This window comes from Lasioglossum baleicum, chromosome 1, assembly GCF_051020765.1.
Source record: "Lasioglossum baleicum chromosome 1, iyLasBale1, whole genome shotgun sequence".
NCBI classification, from domain to species: Eukaryota; Metazoa; Arthropoda; class Insecta; order Hymenoptera; family Halictidae; genus Lasioglossum; species Lasioglossum baleicum.
Window position 1 is genome coordinate 19552691 of NC_134929.1, and position 16628 is coordinate 19569318.

Sequence of the window (16628 nt, forward strand, 5' to 3'; positions counted from 1 at the left end):
GTGAGGAACGTAATTAAATCTTGAGATGTGATTTCAAGGCAATTCTAAATTGTATTTTCGTGGAAATTTCCGAATGTTCGAAAACTCAAATTAAAGCTGGAAGAAAGCACTTTATAATAGAACCATTTCGGTATCGATTTTATTAGGATTATAGTTTTCACATTCATTTTAGGGAAGCCAACCGCATAATCCACATCTGTATGGCTCGATTTCACTTCAACATTACTTCGCCAAACATCCCTCAGGATGTCTAGCAGCTACGAAACACATTAATTCTTACCATTCAACCGAATTTTCGGTAAATTTCGACTACCAACGATAGAACAGCATAATTTCGTAAATCCCGTGACTGATACGGGGGTGTCGGTTTTCCATACAGAACCGAGTGGTTCCATTTATAAAGATATAACGGGAAGCACTTCGTGGCGAGAAAATCCGCTTAGCACGTGGCGCAGATTCTCCAGCAACATCGTTCGCAGCTTCCTTAAGTGGTTATGGCGGTTTGGCTTTGTATCCAGCGGCTTTCCGGATTCCGCTAAAGTACCGGAAATAATGCTCCATCGATGCGTATCCCTTGTTCAATTCTCGCGCATCAAAAATCCAGAGCAATTCCCTTCAAAGAACTCTCATTTTCGTATAAATCGTGATCACACGTTCTCGCGTTTATCGAAGTCGTGGAGAAAGAAATCGACAAGTATGAAACTATTGTATTTCTACATGGTAACCAGATGACAAAGGGACGCGTTTCACTCGCTGGAACCGTTTCGAGCGGAGAACCACGCGGGAACGGCAAGGATATCGCATTCGTCTCCAACTAAATTTTGCGTCTACTAGGTGGTTAGGGGATGCTCACTCTGTGGCTGTGTTTGTTACCCTCTGTCTCACTCTCTCGTCTCTTCTCTCCCTCTGCGTCCCTTCAGCCACAATGGCATTAAAATTACCAAGGAAATTCAATTCCCAGTTGGAAATGTATCGTGCACGTGTAGGTCATACTCGTATAGACGATGTTACGGAGCTAACATAGGCGAAATTCAGGGACGGAGGATCCTCGGGCCCCCGAGTCTAATTCTAACAGTATATCAAACTAAAAAATGCAGTACTTAGATATACAAGAAGATTCACAAGGGATCTTTCACCTTCAACGTTTCGAAATAGTATACTTGAGAGTAATCTTTACTGCAACGAAGGCGTCGTTCGTTCACTAAATGCATCAAATCCGTTGTCTACTTATCTACTATGTAATCGTGACGGTATTAACGAACTGGATCGGCCGCAGATTTTATGTTTTATAATCAAGACTTTAAGAATTCCTGATTCAAGGCTTCACTATTCCTGATCCAGGAACTTTCAGTGATCAGAAGTTTTTTGTACTTCGTGATCTCCTAGAAAAGACGAAAATTTATATCTACTGTACGCCTACAATTTCTCCAATAACTATACATTAACAAAACCAAAATAGAATTCAATCTTGGTTTAAAGGAAACTAATATAACATACATATTCATTAGATTCTGTTCAGAATCTTAAACACGAGTCTAACGTGTATATTGTAGGGCACGGGGTTAAAATAACTAAAAGAAGAAGCATGTTGAACGTAGAAGCTGCTGATCGTCAGGTACCGACTGTTTTCAGTTTCTCAGGGTGAAGTGGAACGAATATTTGTGGGTTTTCGAGAGTGAACCAGCATTGAGACGTCCCTGGTCGTCGACATAGCAGCACACGCTCTCGGATCCGCGTACGTACGCGAGCCTCGAGCCCGTTGCGGATAGCTTAGGTTGGTTAGTTAGCGTGCAAGTACACGTATCAAAGGCACTCAGAATCCGAGCTTAACAAAGCCAGCTTCGGGTTTACCAACCGTGTCACGTAGTACGTGTATACCTTACCTGCTCACGCTTCGCGAAACCTAAACCTCCTGTGGCCCGTCCAACTTTGGTCTTAATGCGTCAACGGGGAAGGGATAAGTTTCGCCGGGGGCAATTAAAACTAATTATCCTGTTTGGTGCGGTATCGGCTAACCGAGGGACCCCGCCGCCATGCCGAGGGCCGATCGCTCCTAATTATATGCCAGGGAATAGACATTTCTCGGGATAATTGATGCCGATTTAATCAACCGATTCACTCGGCTCCCTTGGGCATCGCGAAACTTTTCGGTGCTGCGTCGCTTGAGCGAAAACCAACGCAAAGGTTATTGACAGACCGCCGCGGAACACGATCTCTTGGTTGTGTTACATGCGCACACTTGTTGTAGGAAATATAGACATTTTCATGGAAGCGTTGAACTTCTCGTGGGAACTGTAATTTTCATTTTTCGGGAAACATGCTTCGGTAAAATATGTATGAAGAAAATATTAATATAAAGTTGAATGGTTGTTTTTTCGTAACGTACCGAATGAACAAATTGGACACTGTTTTGGACTTGATTGTTCTCATTCGGAACATTTAAGTTATACTAGTTCAGAATTTCTTTATGTATTGGGGGTTGTTGCATAAGTTCGTAGACGTTTTATTTTCGCTTTTGTTCTGAATCAATTTACCTACTTTTTTAAAAATTGTGTACACCATTCTGAAGTGCTTTTTCCGCTCTACAAGAGTGTTCCAACATATCCTGAAATGGAATTTTCGGGCGCCAAAAATCACCATTTTCGACATCTATTGTTTTTCGCTTTTCATCAAGGCCAGAACGCCACCAAAGCAGCTAGAAATATCTGCGCCGTGTATGGAGAGGGCGTCATAGGAGAATCTACGGCACAGAAATGGTTTGCCAATTTCAAAAATGGCAATTTTTGCCTGGAAGACACATCACACTCCGGTCGACCTCCCAAGTGCGACGAGGACCGTCTTAAGACACTTTTGAAGGAGGACGGCCGTCAAACGTGCAGGGAGCTGGCCAAGAAGATGGCCAGTACTGCTATGACAATCTCTTCAACCTTCAAACAATGGGATTTGCTCAAAAACTTGGAGCATGGGTGAACTCAAAATATTCAATAAAAAGTATTAATAAAAAAACTCTACGAACTTACGTTACAACCCAATACAATGTACGCATAGAGGTACATAGACAGTTCATTATTTTATATTTGATACAAAGGTAATAGAATTCTCAGGTAATAGGATTTGATTAATATTCTTTTAAAAGCATCATTAGCTTAATAGCTACCATGATTTTCTTATTAGATGTACATCGAGATGATTAATTTAAGTAAGTAATTTAAATACAATGTAGGAAATAATATCCGAAAATATTGTAATCAATGATCTCGATCTCCACTGCAGCAAGTTGCGAACTTGGTCGGCGTCTCCGGTAGCAAAGACACCGCGATATTATAGGTAACATAATAGCCGCCATAAGGCCGGCCGAATTTGCAGGAGATTAGCGTGACGCTCAGCGGCCAGGTATCAAAGTGTAGTGCATCGTTCTCATCTCGAGGAGATAGCATCGCGAATTCAGGCTCGTTTCGCGTCGCAGGATCGGACTGTAGAGGGGGCAGACGGTAGTTCCGAGCCAAATGTGCAACTAAGTAGCTACTTAGGTCCCATTTGACGCAGGGGATCGAGATCGCATTTGAATGGGAGATTTAGCCGGCGGATTTTCGCCCCGAATTGAGCCATTGTGCGCTCTCGACCGGCCACCTGACGGCTCTTGACACGCCACCGTTTGCCTTTCTGCATTTTAAATACGCCTCGTTTTCAGCCGGCTGCTCTCTGTCGTCGCGTTTATTAAGATGGCCGCATGACAACGCGATGCACCGTCAATCTCCTTGGAAACGTCCATGAAATTCACCACAGCGTTACTTAGACGTTATTTGTTACAGACTTGGGTCACTTTTCCAGTAGGATTGAAAACTATGCTCCCCAGGGATGGTTGGTGTGAAAAATAAACCAACAGCAATGGCAATTTTGATTATGAACCAACGTGATCCAATCGGTTCTCCTGGGATTCTTTTTTAAAAGAAGATCTTCGACGATCTTGATAAACGAAGATGGCGATTAGTAGACTGCGGATTTTATATATTTAGGACAGAAATAGCATAGAAATATGTACATAAAAATATCCGCAGTCTGGCGACTGAATAAATTGTTTTAACTCTACCCAATCGTTGTGGAAAAATTCGAACGTTCTGGAATTGTAATAACAGAACTATTATACGCGAATGATCATCTCGTCCTAATCATTTGTAGGGCCGATTCGATTGTTCTGGCAGCTGTCCGGACCGCATTTTCCAAGCCACGGCATCAATCTGCCCCGAAGCAAGGCGAGACAATCAAATAGGCAGTTCCACGCCCAAAAAATTAGCTCAAATGAATAAATACGACCACACTCGATCGCAGAACTATTGACTGCCATCTCTCCGGGGTGGTTTCTCTCCTGTAAACGTAATCGGAGCCTGGCGATGTAATCTTTTATTTCAAACGACAGAGTCGTCCTCTTTCATAACGGCGTTAATTCGTTGTTAATACCGAATATAGTTTTCATAAGAGACGCAGGGAGAGAGATGAGCGGGCCGACAATATTTCCCCTCGAAACGGCGGATGTTTTGGCACCCCAGCGCGCTGAAATGCTCACCCCTCTTGTAACGCGCGCACCCCATCTATCGAATTATTTTGATTCTCCGATAATTCAGCCGGCCTAATACGCCGATTCACGGCCCTTTCATCGGGGAGTGGGGAGAAGGTGATTCCACCATTTTGATGGAAATTCGAAAACACGATACGCTCGGGCCACCGGGGCGGTTTTCCCTTTCAGAATCCGGACGACGAGATTAGCAGGATTTATCGGCCACCGCGGAGGATCCTCGCATGAAAATTTTGTCACGTCGATGGAGAGAAGGCTGTGTATTGTTTAAAATCGCCTGGCGACGATCATTCTGTTCAACAATCGAACCTTTGGTCGTTGAAACAGCGAAAAAAATATTCATAGCAGGAACGAGTGCGGTCAAGCGACGAGAATACAATTAAATGAAGAAAATGAAACTCTTGAAAGTTCCATGAGTAGACAGCGGATCTTTATGCTTTAATCTTTTTTAAAAAAGATTTAAAAAATTGGGAAATGTTGTGATATTGCTTTTAATGTAACAAAGTCGTTAAGGGATTAAATCAATTTTTATGTTATTCCTGCTTCCCACAATCAATGCAAAACATATTTATTTTGCATAAAGATCTGCTGTCTATCCATGAGTAACGAATACTGAGGACAGAAGAACAAACTGAAATTTATATGTTGCGTTAAGAGTCTGATTTCGTTTCGCATTTGATTTTTTTTTAACAAAACGCAACTTCGCGAAGTACCACGAGTTCGCCCAGAAAATAGGCTCGGCATGTATCATCGACAAAAATCTCAACCATTTCAGCACACAAAGTCAACAAATAGTTACTGTACACGAACCACGAGGTGTATCATCATGAAACTCGATCCGATGATAGATAGGACTACCAGTTACAAGTTGCAATCGAAGAAACAGCTTCCAGCGTAAGTGGTAGAAAAAGAATTCCAGGAGAACCTGCCGATGCCGGCTGGAAAAGCGAGTCTCGACGAGTGAGATTGTTCGTAGCGCGCGTTCGTAATTGGGAGAAATCGATCGGGTAGCAATCGTAAGAGCTGTTTTCGCCAGTTTCTGTGACGTTCGCGTCACCGAAGGAGCCAAAACCCCTCTATCCCGTCGCGCTTCGTCCTCCTCGGGTAATCATGTAACTCGATTGAAGAGAACGAGCGAGCGCGGGCCAATAAGAGGCTCCCTTTAATCGGGTTACTTCGTTACCGCGTTACTCCGTTACTCGGTGCGGTGATATCAGCGGAATATCAATTGTAGTGATTAACCAAGACGCCCGTCGCGGCCGGAAACTTCGCTTCTCCCCCTGGGGGTGAACAGAGGAGCTTGGGAATAACATCTTTTGTCGGTCGGGAATTAGCCCGACTGGAATATTCAAATCGTGCAACCTGCTCGAGCGAAGCTCTTCGTGGCATTCCAATCGGTCTGGTGTTTTAACACGGTCACTTGAGAAACTTTCGACATTTTCTGTTACACGATCCTTGAGGGTTCTCCAACCCTTAGCAAGCGATTTTATTCTTGTTCCTACTGTCGTTCGCATGCTGAGTCGTTTGAATCATTCCGGGACCGAGATGTCGCTTATATCGTGTACAGTGATTAGTTCGGAAAGCAGAGGCTCCACTACATTGTGGATTGAACGCGTAAATGCGATCCGAATGGTATCGTGTTTGGTATCTAGGTGCACGGTAGTGCACCAGTCAAGTTCTCGTACTAGCTCCTTTTACACGAAAAAAACTTAGCCGTTTTTTAGAGGGTTATAACTCGGCACTGGAGGCAGATGGAGAGATGTAATTTCGTACACTTGTTAAATGCTATCATGTCTCAATGTTGATAAAACATTAATCTTCCAATATTAGTAGGTTCCAAGATATAGAACCTCAAAAATCGCTAAATTTGTCACTGACTGACTGACTGACTGACTGACTGACTGACTGACAGATCATCAATACCTTTTGGGTACTTCCCATTGACCTACAAGCTTGAAATTTGGTACATAGGTCCGCCATAACAAACACTCAAAGGAATAATTCTCAACGTTTGAAATTTTACACCTTAAAGGGGTTGTATTGAAAAAAAAACATTACGAAATAGGTACGTAGGATAGAACATAGCAGCATAACATACATAAGTAACAACAAATACTGGTGAAAAAAACAATCGCTCTAACGTAAACAAAAGAAACTGCACCGAGCATTGTCTATAGCGGCAGGGGCAAACGATACATTGAATTTGTATTTTGTCTTGCAGATTAGAAATTTAAAAAAATTGATGAAATCCCAACAAAAACATCCTGTAAACAGGAGCCAAGGTCCTATGGCCGTAAAAAATTGTGAGATCAAACAAAATACAGCCAAGTTCGTTAGCTTGGAAATACCTCTTGCAATACTGAAAAAAGCGTTTGTAAAAATTAGTTTAAAAGAACGCTATTTAATTTTTGAAGATTTACATGGAGGGCTAAATTATTCAAGCTTGGCCGTTACTTTTTAAACCATAAAAGATGTTAGGTAGTGGCCAAGTTTGAATAATTTAGCCCTCCATGTAACTCTTTAAAAATTAAATACCGTTCTTTTAAACTAATTTTTATAAACGCTTTCTTCAGTACTGCAAGAGGTATTTCTAAGCTAATGAACTTGGCCGTATTTTGTTTGATCTCATAACTTTTTACGGCCATAGGAACTTGGCTCCAGTTTACAGGATGTTTTTGTTGGGTCATTTTGAACAGAAAAGAGTCACGAATATGTTGGCTAAAGATTCGTAAAGAAATGTCGGCATTTGCTGTCTTCGGAAAAGCGTGGACGGTCCGACAGCAGGAGGACTGAGTCTACTGAAACGCATCGGCAGTTGTCGAGCGAAAATCGTCGAAAACGCGGCCGCGTACAGGGCGAGATAGCGGCGTGAAGCATTTAATCCGTGAGTTTCAAAGGTCTCGGGGTGTGCTGATCGGCTTAACACGTTGTCGGCACGTGTGGCCTCCGGAAGCAGGGCCGCCATTAACGCGATTCGAACGACCTGGCGAATCCTCGCCGCGTGTCGAATCGTCGTCAGTGGGATCGGCTGGACCCGATTCCGATGTAATACACGAAAACTGCCGCGGCAGTCCCGGAGACACGATAATCCACGGCGGCCGTTGGCATTGTCGGCGCGAAATTGAATTTCGTCAATTAGATTTTCGGCGTTTACGGTTGGTTAGGCTTGGTACAATGGACGCGCCGCGCCAGTACGCGTCTCTCCTAACCGGACAGCTGTGTCGAGTGTCCGCCTCGATACTCTGTCGCGTTCTAACCCCGCCGATCGACAGATCTCGCATTATTATAATGTGGCCTCGGGCCTGATTTTACCGGATCACGAGGCCGTGTCTAATTCATTGTCCGGCCTCGTTCTGCCCGAGAACGAACACCACTCGAACCGGCTAATTGCTGACGCGTCTACATCGATCGCAGAGCTTCCGTGGAATCGACGATCCACGGATGAGAATCCCTTCGATCTCCACTGGGTCGATCGTCAATTAATCGCGACGCTTTTCAACCCTTCGAGGGCCAGTTATTATGCTTGTGTGGAGGATGCATAATTGACGCGTACTTTTTGATATTTTTCATTGCTGTCTTCTAATCTTAGAAAGTAAACGATGATTTATAAAAGTGTATCGATTGTATCAGTACTTCGGGGACCAGTTGTGCTGCTTGTGCGGAGGATGCATAATTGACACGGACTTTTTGATATTTTTCATTGCTGTCTTCTAATTCTAGAATGTAAACGATGATTTATAAAAGTGTATCGATTGTATCAGTACTTCGGGGACCAGTTATGCTGCTTGTGCGGAGGATGCATAATTAATGCGGGCTTTTTGATATCTTTCATTGCTGTCTTCTAATTCTAGAATGTAAACGATGATTTATAAAAGTGTATCGATTTTGTCAGTACTTCGGGGACCAGTTATGCTGGTTGTGCGGAGGATGCATAATTGACGCGTACTTTTTGATATTTTTCATTGCTGTCTTCTAATTCTAGAAAGTAAACGATGATTTATAAAAGCGTATCGATTTTATTGGTACATAACAAAAATGAGTAGTTCTAATTTAAAGTAGCCAACAGATCAGAAGAATTTAGATATTTTTTTACATTATTTTCGATCGAATAAACATACTGTGAAAGAAAATCAATTTCTATATTGCAATGCAGGTAGACAGTTTTTATTTTGCATAAAGATCCGTAGTCATCGCTGAAGTCTGTAATAAAGTCTGTTACACTGTTACATTGTACGTGATTGATTTAAAACAAAAAGAAATTGATAAAGTCCCAGTGTTGCGATCAAGCAGAAATGTCGAAGCTCCGAGGCAGAGTTTATCGAACAGAAGGAAGCCGAACCAGTTGGAAAAAGTTCCGTGCGTTAAGAGAAGGAAGGAGCACAATGAAATCTGTACAATTTGCGGGCGGAAAGGAAGTGCGGAGTGTTCATGGTTCCCGGGGCGCGTTCGTTCCCTCGGACAGGGATTCGTTTAGCAGAAACGTATCGGCGACTTCCGGCGAGCGAAGCCAACTGGCCGGTGAATCCTCGTCCACGCCGCGCCGCGGCTCACAATGCGTCCAGTAAATGCCACTTTCGGGCAAAACTCATATTTAACCATTATTATTTCGAACAATTTTCTTCCTATACATTCATTATAAATTGCCATGCTTCCGATTGCATACTTGTACTCTTGAAACCCGAGGCGACTCTCGCTACCGCACGTGCTTACCGAAAGCGAAAACTTTGGCTTCTGTGCTGACTTCTACACTGCCCGAAATTACCATAAAGCCAGCTGATTTTTTGGTGAAATCTTATAATTATGTCATAGTAATGAGAAGCTGATGCACGATAGAATTTTAGGATTCATAAAAGAAATCATTTACATGATTACATTCATAGATATATTATTTATTTACAGAAAAACGTAAAGTGATATAGTTTAACAAAAAACGTACTGCGAAATTTCCATAAAGCCACACGTTTTTTAAGTAGATAGCATCAAGGTTATCGAAAATTTCTTTTATATTTACATATTTATACTTAGTATAATTGCCATTTCTTCGAATGTTAAGACCATCTGTGTGGTCTTAATACCATTTACAGAAGAAATTGAGACTGACAATTTCATTTTTCAGCATGATACCGCCTCAATTAATGCATCAAGACAAACAAAGGAGTGGTTAGACAACAAAAATATGAGGATTTTGACATGGCCAGCTTGTTCGCCAGATTTAAACCCAGTTGAGAATTTTTGGGGAATACTTGCAAGAAAAGTATATGGCAATTGTAAATAGTACAAGTTATGGATTTCTGTGAGTTTTCTGAGTTATGAATTGCGGTGAACGAAGCGTGGACATCCATCGAAGCAGAAACTCTTCGTACTTTGATTTCGACAAAGCCTAATCGAATTTTCGACGTTATTCGAAGAAATGGCAATTATACGAAGTATTAATTCGTAAATATAGAAGAAATTTTCGATAATCTTGATGCTATCTACTTAATAAAGTTATATAGTTTTTTATTAAACTATATAACTTTACGTTTTTTAATAATAAATATTATATCGATGAATGTAATCGTGTAAATGGTTTCTTTTATTAATCCTAAAATGCTATCGTGCATCAGCTTCTCATTACTATTACATAATTATAAGATTTCACCAAAAAATCAGGTGGCTTTATGGTAATTTCGTGCAGTGTATTTGTTCTTTATTTATATTTACTAAATCCAACACTTCTGGTACTCGGTGTAGAAAAATATACTTTTGGAAAAATTGGGGTAAACGGGCAGGTAATTTTTTGAATTTTACATTAGAGCACTGTATACATAAAATTCTATGTAATCCGTATAAATATATGTTCTCGTAATTAGTATGTAACATTAACACTGATTTACTTTACTACTCGTTGCTCCCACTTCATTAACAATCACCGAGCGCATTGCGGAACAATGTTGCTCTGCAAACAAGTTGATATTTCGACTGTTGTCGATCGATCGCGAGGATCGAGACGCGTGTGGAATCGTCAAAGCGAAATCTGGAAAAACTGCATCACGCGAGGGCGGTCGCTCGGGTACGGGCTGCTGATTTCCGACGTTAATGACATATTTGCGACAATAACGTTCTGTGTAAACGAGTATATTATATAATGACGGAACTAGAGGGCTCACGGGGAGTGGTGAGGGAGGAGGAGGGTGAGGAGGAGGAGGAGGAGGGCAGAACAGAGAGATGCCGAGCGTGTTCGGTCAACATCCATGTGCGTTCTGTTCTGCGTGTCGACGAATCGGTCGTTACGTGCGCGGTCTTTGTGCTTCCTGGTGTGTACAACTGCTCTGCGTGCATACACATGGACGTAAACAGACAGACGTACACGAGAAAATCGTGCGATCGCGATCGCGAGTACCGCCACGATGGCGTTTCTTGCCGACGTGTGGGTGGAGGATACTCACGGTCGCAGGAAACAGCGCATCATGGTAATAACCGTCATCAAACGACGACCACTTAGAACCAGGCTAGGCTCCTCGTGGAAAATTCGTCCTGCGCTGTCGCACGGTGCCTCCCGAATCGGGATTATGCTAGCTCTGAATCGATAGAAACAGAGGAGTATACGATATCCATTTTATTATATAGCTTAGAAACCGTCCGAATAGAAAATAAATGGAAAAATTTAAGGAAATTTTTTCATATGGTGCTGCGTAAACGTGAATACAGTAAATCTTACAGAGCTTTTGGTTTTCTTAATGATTTTCCAACAGAGGCAAAACCCAGCGGAAAATCGACGGTGTTAATTTCAGTAACAGTTAAAATATAAGCATAACAGTCTAAAAAATCAGTGTTGGTAAGAACATTGGCACACACAGTTCGATGCGAAGCGGAATAAAGAACGAAAGAATGTGGACTTCGTGTAGTCGACATTGTACAGTTGATTATTCGAAACGAAATTCTCGAACCAACGGGAAAAACTCTCGAGGTAAAACGAAGTTGTGGACCGCTGTGCGTTGCATCGTAAACGCGATTCCTTCTTCCTGTCGAGAAATCGGTAATCTCGCGTCTTTCCCCTGGATTTCGTCGATTAAACGGCCACGGTCGTTAGAAAGTTTCCGAGCGATCTTCTGACGTCCGCTTCCGAGTCTCGCAAAAATTGAGAGACGACGAAAAGTTTCGCTTCCGCGGCGGTTTTGAGGAAATGCTCGTGGCTTAACATTTTTCAGATTCGCTAGATAAGATTACGCTTTCGGAAAATGCAACAGAAAATTTGACATTTATACCACTGCAAGGAAGACTACTCTGTTAATCGATGGAATGCCTCGTTAATTCTATGCCGGCCGTGCTTCGTTATTCACGGCCGCAGGAAACAGCGTGTCACGGTAACAACCGTCATCAAAAGCGACCGCTTACCACTTGTTAGTACGGCGAGGCATTTGTCGTAGAAAAGTCACAAGACACAGGACAATTCGAACTACTAATTTGCTTTGTGCATGGAGTTTATTGGAAGTTGCAAAGCGCTGTTTACGCCGGATCTGGCTAAACTGCGATCTATTAATGAACATATTCTTCGAAACCTCAGCTTCCATTTCAGCGAACCGTTTCCTGGCTGTTTTCTAGCTCGCCGTACTTGATTTTTGCATTGTTAGTGATTTGACAAGCATCGCTCAGCGTAAAGGCTTCCATTCTAAAGCGAACGTTTCCGTTCCTGATCGTTTATGGCAACTGGAACACGAGTGTACCCTAATCCACGTCACTCCTCGGGGTTGCGAACGTACGTCAAACTTTCCCGGCTGTTTTCAAATGGAATTAAAGTATCGTGCGCTAACGAGCGTTCGTGACGGCGACGCGATATTAAACTGTCCGCGATATCCGCCATTTCGAAACGCGAGCGAATCGCGAGGGGAACACCGGCGGCTGACATAGGCGAAAAAGGCGACAGAGACGGATAGTGCAAAACAGCCGGGACAAGGAGAAAAACAGAGGAAGACAGCGAACGATGGTGGAACGAAGGGAACGGAGAACGTAACGCGCCGCCCCCGAAGAGGGAGAAAGAGGGACGGATGGACAGACAGAGAAATTACAGCCGCATGCTGCGTTCAGGAAACGGCGCATTCTATTGTGCTTTTGTCATAGTTAAACTGTCAGGCCAATTTCGCGTCGAGCCAATTTATGCTCACGTGGCCTGATGCGCGGCCATCCCGCGACTACCGCCGGCGAAACGCGAACCGACACGTTATGCTAGCCCGCATAATTTTGCAAAATCTTCCAACCACGGGAAAGGAGAACGATGACGAACGGGATTATTCGCGGACGAACTTCCGCGAGTCGCGATCCTGCCGTTTACAACCTCTCTTGATGATCGATTCTTGCGGTTTATCGTTTTCCTGTAGGCTTAGCATCAAGTTTCAGTCACCGTACATTTTTGAGATCCTGGAATATGTTTACTATTTTTTATTTCCTCTACTCATTTTTGTGATAAGTGCATAAAATACCCAGTCTAATAATTATTAGTAGTTTCTTGATTATGATGGCCCATAAAAAATTCTGAAAGATAGGTATGTATCGTTACATTGTGATTTCACCGATTGACAATTTTCAATCGGCACAGTGTGCCCGGTAATTTCGCGATGGTCACTGTGATTTACGGTTCAGTTCTCGCAGGATTCGCGTTACTCACCGAGACGAGACGACTCGTTAAGGTTCGAGTTAAAGTTTCGACCGATCCGCCGATCTCGGCTATTCCGGTGCACCGTGAGGGACGGGCCACGGCGAGGCAATTAGCGTAATTAAATAATAATCGAAAGGAGGGAACGGTTGGCCGAGGGAGCCGGTAACAGAACCACGCCCCGAGCATTCGTGATATGCCGACCAATCGGCCGGGACGATCCTTTCCTCTCGACTCCTCTTAATAAACTTCTACGACTATCCTTTTAATCGTAGAGATCCGCCTCGAGCGCCGACGCCGCGCCGAGGATTGTATATCGTTTCATCGGCGACGTTACCCGGCTCGGTAATCGTATCGATCGCTCGTCGACGACGCCATCTTTGGATCTATAATCCGTTCGGAGAGATCGCCCGGATAGAGACAGTCGGAGAACGATTATCGCCCGGGCGACGATTTGTCGGGGCACGAGCAGAGTTTTAAATTCTCTCATGCATTATGCATAGCGAGAAAGTGAAACAAGCTGCCAGCGAAAAACTGCAGCTCTTCCATTTTTACAGGCTTCCACGGGCTCGCCGAAAATCGATACCGCCTTGATCGCTGGATCCAGCCAATTCTTTTGAACGATTTCAGCTTTTGTGGACGAATCACGCCTTTGTCACTGTCAAAGAATTATTAAATACGTTTCTTCCTTCGGGCAATGTAAGTCCATTAACAGACCCTTCTGGTTTTTAATTATTTTTTATGGAACGTTTGCCAACAGATTTGTGTTTGGTATCGTTTTAATCAGAACAATAACAAATGTGTTGATAAAAGTTCCACAAAAGAATCATAAAAAATAAAGAAGCACTGTTAGCTTCGGTTCACCGATACCCTGATGTCGTTCTTCAGTACGCAATACAAGTAACATTTCGGTCCAGAACTGACTGTGCATGTATTTTCCCATCAAAAGTGTAGAATCAGATTATTATTTAGAAGCATAGCAAACTCGTGTTCCGTGGCTGGTGATCATAGATCGTCGTCGCGATTCGTCGAAAGCGAGCGCAAAAATGGCGAAAGGACGTAGTCGGCCGGTCGGCGGAACTTTCATTCGCAGGGCACGTATCCGGCCAATTAGTCGAGGCGTTAAAGTATTCTATGGTTCCAAGGAAAGGCGGTTTGCGCGCTTAAACGCGCTCGACTCTCCGCTCGGGCCGGGCTCGGGCCTGGGCAACACTTTCGATGCCCGATGCGCATGAATAAAACATCGCCTGAGGAGGCAGGCGATGCACGAGCGGCTCGAGTACACCAAAAAGAAAAAAAAAGAAGAAAGAAAAAAGAATAAAGAAAAAGACGAGCGTTAACGACCGAGAAGCAACGATACTCGCGACGCGCGAGCCCCGGGAAAATCGGCGGCGACTCATCGGAGGAGATTGGTCCTGGGGCGAGAGGAAATTAGAGGACCGATGAAAATTTTAAACGCACGGCAAAACGAATTCCCGAGGCCCGTTACGGAGGGTGGCCTCGACACCTAGACCCCTGTTTCGAGATAATTACGTTGCGCCACCGGCCTCTCGCTTTTGATTCCGCTCGATGACGTCAGCGGGTTCGCTGACGGGTAATGAAACATTCGACGGATCGTCATTACGTTAAGAACTGTGGTTAAATATTAAACGATAAGGTCGACGGACAGGGGCGACGCGCCGTCGTCTGGGAGCTGACTGGCGGAAACCATGGTTTTGTAAAAAATGTATACAACAAGGGGCTAGAGCGGAACAGTATTGTGCCGAACGTTATTAACATTAGAACTATCGACCTTAAACGAGACTGACGTAGTATATTTCTTTATAATAATAACAGGGTTGAGTTTATTCAAATAACATGTACTTCACAGACACTCGTCATAAGTAGAGTGTTGATCTTCACGAAAAATAAAAATCGTGCGCATCGATTGCAAGAAACAGATGTCAGAAAATGGTAACAAATGAATTCTCGTTTACTCTCGTTTACATCGTTCTATGCAAACATGGAAGCCCAACAGCTCGGAATAAGCAATAATCCGTTGCAACAAATGCATTCATCGTTCAATGACCTGCGTGCGTAAACAGTTCCGCGAGGATGCGACCATTTTGGAGTTGGTGCGGTGTTACGAATAGGGTGGTAGTTAAAGTATGTGCAGTGTAAAGTATTTTCTGGTGTCTGGCTGACTGGCTGGCGCTGGTCTCCCGAAGCTACGAAAACAGGAGTGGATGTCGGCTGGATCGTGCGGGAGCGAGGTCGGGCTGGTTGTGTCTTCGAGTGACGGCGCTCGGCGATCTTCCAATGAAATTGCAGTTGGTCTACACGTATATAGGTACGTGTACGTATATATAGACGCCGGCGCAGACGCCGAGGGTGCGTATTTCCACCCTCGACTTGGGCTGGTAACGGCGTGGCCGGGGTGTGAAAATCAGGAGCGAGGCGGAGGAGGCGGAGGAGCCGAACGGAAAGCGGAAGGGTGGCTCGGCGAGGGTGGCGAAAGAGGAGAAAGAGGGCGAGTAGGGGTGTAGGAGACGGTGTGGTGGGAAGAGGGCGAGAAGCTGAAACACCCCTGGGTCCAGCTACATAGAGAGAGGATCGTAGGGAGAGCAGGAGAGAGAGGGAGAGAGAGAGGTAGCTGGGGGCGGATGGTCGAGTGAGAGGGAGAGATTGCCGCCATTTTACAGTGGCGCGGATCTGCATAACGATCAGAGACTGTTGTGTTTATCAAAGCTTTTCTCCGCCATCTGCATAATTTTCTGCCGCGCCAGGATAGCTCGGGAAACGAGGAATATACGGGGGTTGTTGCGACGGAGAGAGAGAAATAGCGAAAGAGAGTGAAGCCGAGTCGAAGGGGTGGAAGAACTCGAGTGCATTTTATGTGCACGACTTATGAAACTTTAACGCCCTTACGAATAAATTACTCGAGTAAGCGCCGGTCGCTCCAGCCTTCCGGACGCGTGATTGGCCCATTTGCATTTCAAGCGGGCCGAATTAATAAAAAAACATTTGCCCAACTTCGAAATCGGAGGCCTGTACTCCTTCGGCCCCTTGTCTCCGGGAATTGAGATGTTTCTGTGCTAAAGCAGCCGAGTCACGGAAACCAGAAGAGAGTTAGTAGGGTGTGCGTGGGAGGAAGAACACGACACCGTTAGACGGAGGAGACACGTTTATTTGCCATCGATTATCCGGAGTCACCCCCTCAAAGGGGTGCCAAAGGAAAATCGCCGCGTCTAGATGAAATTTCGCGAGAAAGAGAGAGAGACAGAGGATGAGAGATGGATCGATGCTTCCCAGAAATACGTCACCCGTCCGCGACATATGTATCCGCGTATCAAAGCTGCGCCACGGCCGAATTCCCAGAGCAACCGTTCGGCAAGAAAAATATTTAGTGACAGCCCCCTGGCTGCCTGATGGGGTGGCACCCGT